The sequence below is a fragment of the Pieris brassicae genome, chromosome 8, assembly GCF_905147105.1.
Source record: "Pieris brassicae chromosome 8, ilPieBrab1.1, whole genome shotgun sequence".
In the NCBI taxonomy this organism is placed as follows: Eukaryota; Metazoa; Arthropoda; class Insecta; order Lepidoptera; family Pieridae; genus Pieris; species Pieris brassicae.
This window is the reverse complement of record NC_059672.1, coordinates 10445382-10454073: the sequence shown is the minus strand read 5'-3', so window position 1 is coordinate 10454073 and position 8692 is coordinate 10445382.

Sequence of the window (8692 nt, the reverse complement as noted above, 5' to 3'; positions counted from 1 at the left end):
AATTTTGATTTAATCTTTAGTTCAGGTAGTGAAATAATAAATCATATTTGATCTTTATATTCTAACTTTTGATATATTTATACAAGGATACATCTGCCGAAAAGATAGGATTAGAAAAAAATGTCTAAGAAACGAATACATTTTTGTTACAACATTTCTACAGCGTTTTGTGTGTCCTTCACTGACAATTCAAAATAATATTATAAAAGCTATATTAGAACATGAATCAAACTCAAACATTACTTCTAGTTTGACACGTTAGTTCTTTACACGAGTATCTTATAGTATTGAATAATCTTATTTATGTAATAAAATATACACCAATTACACCAAAATAATCATTAGGTCCAGGCCATCACTGTGTATGCAAATATAGCTTACATATATTAAAATAATTTGGGATGAAAATTGCTCGCTTTGCCCCCATTGCCCATTCTCTATATCACATGTATGAACGTTAATCAAAAAATATCTTATAATATTTAGTTATTGTTTATTATAGTAAAACGCATCGTTAGTAAGTAAAATCTACACTTGAATTTGAGGTTTTTTATTATATTACTATTGCGTGTCACAATAAATATAGAATTTCATTTTTCTTGTACCAAAGTATCATTGCCGAGCGTTGGCAAGCTTTCATAAATAATATACTGCATTTTAAGGAAACGCTTGCTTAGAATTCCTATTCGCTGGAAAATACAATGCAGTTAATTAGAGGTTTAGTACCTCGGACGTTGTAATGAGAAGCATGGAATGTATGATTCTGCTCCAGTTTCAATGTCGAGATTAAAGGTCAAAGTTAGCCGCAATGCGGTTTCAAGTATTGAATTCTATTGTTGTGATGCTTTTTGTGGTATTCGTGCGGAAGTGTTTTTTAAATAGATCAATAAATGGGTCTGGAATTTGAGATATGGTGACATTTTATGGACACTTTTATTGCCAATTTTATTTTTAAAAGCTCCTTTATCTAAAAATTCCATTACTCCTATATAGGAAAAATATTGGATAGGAATACATAGATACTGTAAGCCGAATAACCCATGTGATTTTAAAAAATAATAAAATAGTAACTATTAATTACTAACTAGATAATTATTTTTCTAACAATTTTTACTAACTAACTAGATAATTATTTTTCTGCACATTCGGTTTTTTTTACATTCGGGATACGGGAAATAGATCAAACATTACGTTAAGGCGAATAAGACTTTCACGTACTTACTCTCAGTTTTGCACCACCACACAACACAGTCAAAGGTACCACTTAGTTGAATGTATTGAATAATTCTTATGGTTTGTTCCTTTTGTAAATTTTTGAACCTTTTTGTAGTTAAATATGAGCCATCTCTGGATGTATTTTTAGTGTGTTTTTTGGGATTACGAAATAAATAAATAATAATGCGCTAATAATGCGGTGTTTTGGAGTTAACTTACCATTCGAATTTCCGTTTAACCTCTCTTTTATGAAAGTCTGTGAAACAAAGCGACAATTTCCATTCGAATTTCAAATCCAGATATGCAAGTGCCTATGGAATAACGTCGGCAATATACTACAATCGTTTATTCATAGGATAATGTACAAGACAAGCGTATAAAGGCTATTGTTCATTCCACGCCTAGTCATCAATGATAGGGGTGGGGACAGGACAATGGGGGTGATGTTGGCTATCGATATTCAGATTTTATCGATGTCGACATACCATTGAATGCTCTATCGTGACAATGATTTTGTATCATGTCAATGCTCCTAATTAGATTAACTTCAAAAGAATTCTAAGTAAAGCGCACATATAATTTATATCTCAAAGATATACCTGCCTACAAGGCAACTTCCCATATCGAAGAGGCCGTTTTACGATGCCATCATCTCGTTCAACGATAATCATTGTGATATACATATATAATATTTTATAATGAGGCCAATTATTTTTTGAAGTGAAACTTCTTTGTCGATGTTGGAAAAAATTACCGTCACATATTTCCGCTACGCGCCATCTTTTTCTAGTCCCTAACACGGTTGGTTTGAAGAGATTCGAAGCCAATAATAACAAAAATATATAATAACGATATATGGAATAGAATTCTATTACAATTCGGGAAATTATTAATTGCACATCAAATAAATAGTCGCATATCAATATATTTATATGCTTTTTTACATCAATTAAATTACTTATTATTGTCATAGCAAAATAACTATCCAAGTAGCTATTATTGCTCATCATATTTGTCGTAATTTTCATGAATACATGCCCGGCAAATTGAATAATATAATAGCGACAATTTCTTTTTTCGGGATTTGTCAGGAGTTATCCGCATAGCTCGCGCTTAAGACCGAAATGGAAATATTGCGTCAGTGTAGGTATTGTTTTACGCAATCCATGTTCATTTGTTTGGGGTTCTCATTTGTTTGTTTATATTCATTTAATCTTGCGTTATAACTGTGTAATTAGTGTGAATTTGACTTTTGAGTCTTTCTATTGTTAATAACTGATATATATATATATTATATACCTATATAATTAACAGATATACCATGGAATTTGACGCTTTGATACCTACATCAAGTAACATACAACAAAGTGATGTTCCCATGTATTTTTCGGACAGTGAACCAGAGCCGCAAGAGGAACCATTCACCAAACGAACGAGAAAGGGTGGCCTAGATTGGATATTTGACATAAAGTTTGAAAATTTTGACGAAGCACAACAATTTCTTCGAGATGAAATGATTTGTACTGTTAAATTTACTCACACGACAGAAAAAGGTAAAAAACAGTATTACCGTTGCAATAAAGTCAAATACCGCGGCCCTCAGTGTGCAGCACAGATTTATTTACTTTTTGAGGCAAACTCCGATCTGTCTTTCTGCACCGCACAGGTCATAATCATGATAATATTGGGACCAAAAATGATTATGGCATAACCCAAGAGACAAAGGATGAAATTAATAAGTTATATGCTTTGCATTTGAAGCCAAAAGCTATTTAACACGTCTGAGTCAAACTAATGGTATTAAAGTTCCCTGAAAAAAACAGCTAAATAATTTAAACAACAGTTAAATTACCTTTCTGACCGTCGCAGAGTTGTTTATGGCCCTTCTACAATCAGTCTGGGAGAATAAGAGCAATGGTTGATAAATAAATCCAAAATACCTGAGGACGATAACGAACCATATGTAATTTATTACTACGTGTACGAGGAGGGTGAAAATACAACCTTTCGTTTTGCGATCGGAACAAAGTATTTGTTAAAATTAGCTACTTTAGCTACAAACTTGCACGCAGATGCCACGTATAAACTGATATGGCAAGGATTTCCAGTATTAGTAGTTAGCACAACTGATAAAGCAAAGCGATTCAATCCTCTTTGTATGGCGATTTCAAGTTCGGAGCGTAAAGAAGATTTTGTAATGTTGTTCGATGCACTCAAAAAGGGCGCTTTTACCCTTTACGCTTTTAATTTAGAACAAAAAGCATTCAATATGCTTTTCAAGAAGTGTTTGGCACAGAGTCTATTATGAAAATGTGTTGGGCACACGCAAAAAGACATACAAAAAAATGTAGAAAAATTGATCGAGAAGAAAAACAGAAAGGAATGTTGGATGACATCGACTCGTAGCATTCAGTAATTACGTAAACATGCAAGTGAAGAACTATTCATAGCATATTTCAAACAGCACTCCTGTTTCACTCAATCCAAATTGGTATCTTGGATCAGCCGAAGGTTCTCCAGTGACAAACAATGCACTAGAGTAATTCAATAGAGGTATAAAAGACAGTCACACTTTGCGAGAACGACTTCCTTTGTCTAGATTTCTTTCAGTCGCAACAAACATGGTCAAGGAATGGTCGGAAAATCATAAACCAGAGACATTTATAACTGTACCTCCGATAGAACTGAAAGACTGGACTCTTGCGTATCAATGGGCGAAACTTGACAAAAATGTCAAATTCTTAGAATCTGATTCCGGACTAAATACTTACATAGTAGCAAGCACATTCCATTTAATCAAGATTGGGAAACTTTTGATGGATACAGAAAGAAAGCTTTCGCGTATTGGAGAGTTGCCTTGCCCACCCAACAAACCGCCTGGATGAACGGAAAATGCACCTGTCCCATTTTTTTCAAAAACTATATGTGCAAGCATATCATCGGACTTGCGATCCGACTCAAATACGTGGCACCACCTGCAGAAGCCAAAAATGTGCCTATTGGGAAAAAAAGGAAGCGTGGACGCCCCACGAAAGCAAGACACGCCTTAATAACCCAATAAAAAAGTTAGGTACTATTTGTATCTAATTTTATATTTTTTTGCTGATCTCATAATGTAATACTCAATAAATAATAAGATGATTATAACTAATAAAATGCTGTTTTATTTAGAAAAACTGCTGTAAGTAATAAAGTAATAAATACAAATAGAAGCTATATTTAAAAAAAAAAGAGTTAGAGAGGCATACTATGCATTAGTGTTATTAGCTGTGCACTGCTAAAAAAGCTTTGCTTTAAGAAAAATAGCCGTACGCCGCGGACATAAATCGTAGTAAATTTAGTTATATTTTGAGTGAAGTATTTTGCTGTGCAATCAGTAATTTTGATGGGAATTCAGATTATTATTGCATATAAAAGTTTTTTTTTATTTGCGTCTAAATACTACCCTTACAATTCATGAAATTCTGTAATAATTATATTACAATTAATGAAATTTTGTAATAATTATATTACAATTAATAAAATTCTGTAATAATCTTAGTAGTAATAAGGCAAAATTAAATAATTGTATTCATGTCTATGATAATAAAATCCTTTTGTTAAACTTTATCTAATTTAACTTTATTTCACAAATTTCTGTAACACACACACTTCTTTTACTTATACTACGTTTATGTCCCAATAGTACTTTTTAAATAAATAAATTGCGGATGTATTGGGAAAACAGAAATCTCAAGCCAAGGATTATCGCGCCAGTTTCACAAATCTGTTTAGTAAAAGTTTTCACCTTAAGTACTTTAGTTATCGAAAATTATACTAGATACATTATTCATTAATTAAGTATTCATACATTTAATAAATAGGAAACAATATTCTGGACTACTATTGTTAGCGGTAGTTGATTTAGTTCTTAGGGTAGGAAATTAAACACTTCAATGACGACTTAATTCACTATAATTTACTTCACTGATTTTACGTGATCTGTATAACCTCAAACTCGTACGAAGAAAAGGCCCGTGCGCATGTGTCACAACCTCTTTTATAATCACAACTCCCTCCTCCGACTCGACCATCCCACTTCGGGAAAATGGTCGAGTCAATTCGTAACAACTCGTAAACAACCGAACGAGTCAAATGAGTAACTATTGCAAATGCGCACTTGTAGCAAGATTCTTAAGAATATGTTTCATAAAAATGTCTAGAATTTAATTAAATTAATATTAGAAGCTAACACTATGTTAATCCTGAGAGATGTGAGCGATACATGATGTGATTGTAAGATAATTGTGTTGAAGGTAATGCGAACTTCAGTGAGACATTCACAGAGTACCTCAGTAGCAAATATAAAAATAATTGATAAAAAAAAATCTTAACAAACTACTTTAAAAAACAATTAAAATGCGGCTAATGCTGTCGCGTGTAATGTCCGATGCACGAAATCTTCTATAACAATAGATTTTTGTAAGATTACATATTATTTAAGAATGTATCTAATGTCAATTGTCTAATCACGTGTCATAAGAAACTTAGCTTTCGCGCATAAATCAATTCGTAACACACAGTTTAAACAATAGAGACACAAAATAGGGTAACGACAGACAATATTAACAGGCCTGATATTGTCAACAATAAATGCACTCGAACGAAGCATAACTCATTCTATTAAACAACCTTCTGCGGGTCCATTTAACCACAAACTCATCGACCAATTTAAATCGACCTATAAATATTACATAACATCATAATGCTGTATTAAAATGAGGGGTCAAGTTATAATAGTGATAATTCACTTTTTACGCTAATGATATCTTAACGTTGAGAAAGTCATTTAATTTGACTAATTGCAACTTTAATTGGTGGAAAGTTCGGGTTCAATGCGTAGGCTGTGATACGCCTGATTAAGTTTTGTTTAAAGGAATCCATTAATCCTTTCTTTATATAAAAATAATGTTGTATACAATTAAAACTAAGAACATAGCAACGCTGAAGAATCTTTAAATTTTCTTTCTATACGGATTAACGTATTCGTTTATTTGCAAAGAAAGTGGTATATTCAGATTGATTAATAAATAGGCATGCAAGTGTCATGTTAATTATCATGATATAATAATAAGAACAGTTAAGTTATTTATAATTGTTGTCAAAACTTATGGTCCAAATACTTCCTCGGAAGCACGGCATTGATCTATAACTTCAAGGAAGGTAATTGAATAGTTTGATAGCTTCTTTAAATGCTTTAGGATAGGATTTTTTTTACAGCTATAACAAAATTATGTAATTTCAAAATTTTGTGAGTATGGCATATACGAGTATAACATATATGTATAGAGTTATCATTTTATGTATAAAACTGTTCATCCAGACAGATTTATAATCGCGCAGATTAAAAAAAATCGGTTTGGTCAGTTTTGATGAAAGTGAAGTGAAATGAATAAAATCAAATATATGATTCAAGCGAAGCTGTTAGAATAGATTTTTAATTCAAGTAATTTTTTATGCTGAATAGATGAATCCTATGGAGTTTATTTTCCCATCACAATGTATACTCAATAAGCAACAGCGTACTCCGTTACAGACCCTCAACGCATTATCATTGACAAATTGGGTGGAAACGCGTGTCATTTGCCGTTTGTTTAGAAAAAAAAATCTCGATCCGTTAAATGAAGACGTCATTCTCGTCCGTAATTAAACCATTTCTCTTATATTAAAAAAAAAATATTATACAGATTTCATTTAAACATTAACCAACTGCTGACTGCTGCAGGCTCCCGCACACGGTGGCTCATACACTATTTATGTATTAGGGTACATCTATAGGGCTTAGGGATCCGTAGTGTTGTTAGGTTCTAACATCTCACCCTCTCATATATTTAGTTATCTAGTGCAGCTTGCTCATACATACATTACAATACATATACTCCTGACATATGACATACAATACATATAAAGATTAAACACATTTCACAGTCCACTACCTAGCAAGCTGTACACATTATAAAACTATACGAAATCGAAAACCAGTTACATAAAGGAGGTATAAAAATATGGTAAATTATGTTTAATCCCGCTAAGTTACATTAAATAAACAACATCACACAATGTGTTCATTACACAAGACCAAGGCCTAAAGCGAAGTCGTTATTCACGACACAGAAGCTCCGCTGCAATTTACGACGTTGCGCTAAAACTGGAGAATTATATATTAATTAATATGAATAAACGTTATATCTTAGCAAGAATCTTTGTTTGGTCAAAGTACGCAAGTCATTGTTCGGAAGGCAACCAAAGTTAAAGTAGCCATTGATGATCGCCTTCGAAAAGAGTTGACACTATAACAAAATATAATAAATCTGTGGCGCTACAACCTTTTTAGGTCTGGGTCTCAGATTTCTGTCTCTGTTTAAGGCAAGCCAGTATTCTCACGACGTTTTCCTTCACCGTTCGAGCGAATGTTAATAGACAGAAAGTCCATTGGGCAGCCGGGGATCGAACCTACAACCACAGGGATGACAGGTCACTGAAGCCGCTAGGCCAACACTGCTCGCTTTATAAGAAGATTTTTATATGAAATCTTACGAGTATGTTAGTAATGTTTAGTTGGACGCTGTGGATGTTGAGTTTAGCACTCAGGAATTATAAGTTTCTAATGAAAAATTACTTAGTGTGATTTGACAAAGCTATAACACAAAACTTCCAGAAAAGAGTGCAAAAAGCCAGCAACACACTCGTGTCGTAGGCGAGCGATTAGTAGCATTAATATATTACATTAAACAAAATGTAGACTAGACATCATTTAATAAGATTATATTATAATCTCTGAAATAAAAGTCATTCAAAGACTTATTCGGACGGAGTCATCGGTGTAGGTATTTCAATAATCATTTGTCATTACACGCGATGCCGCGACCATCACCACCCGCTGCGCCCGCGCATCGACTAATATCTATATATGAACCGCGGCGGTCACTTTGTAAAATCTAGCGCGCGTTTGATGCTATGCGTTTGAGTGAAATCGGACTGAGTCCTTGAATACATTGCGGAAGTTATGCTTGAGCCGGTAAATTAAACTTTGATTATGAATGCTCATTATGTAAAGATCCCGAAGAAAAGTTAAGACCTATTCGGTCCTGGGCATCTCTTTCAATTTCACTCCACGTCATTCCAGCTTCCAATTATGCTTCGTTACCAGGTATGTTTTGGACGGCTACGTTTTCTTTTGGTATGAGGATACCTTGGTATTGTGATCAATATCTAGATTAGAGGTTAGAGATTCCCTCGGGCCAGAATATTCCAAGGATTTGACGAAGGCAGTGTTTCACGAAGACTTGGACCTGTTGTGTGGTACTCTTTTTATATTTTTACCATCGAAAACAGTTTGCAAAAATGTTGTTACACTCATAACAAAAATAATAATTAAATATTTTTAATTAGTACAATTCTTGTTGTCCCTTTTACCTCATTATATTAAAGTCATACC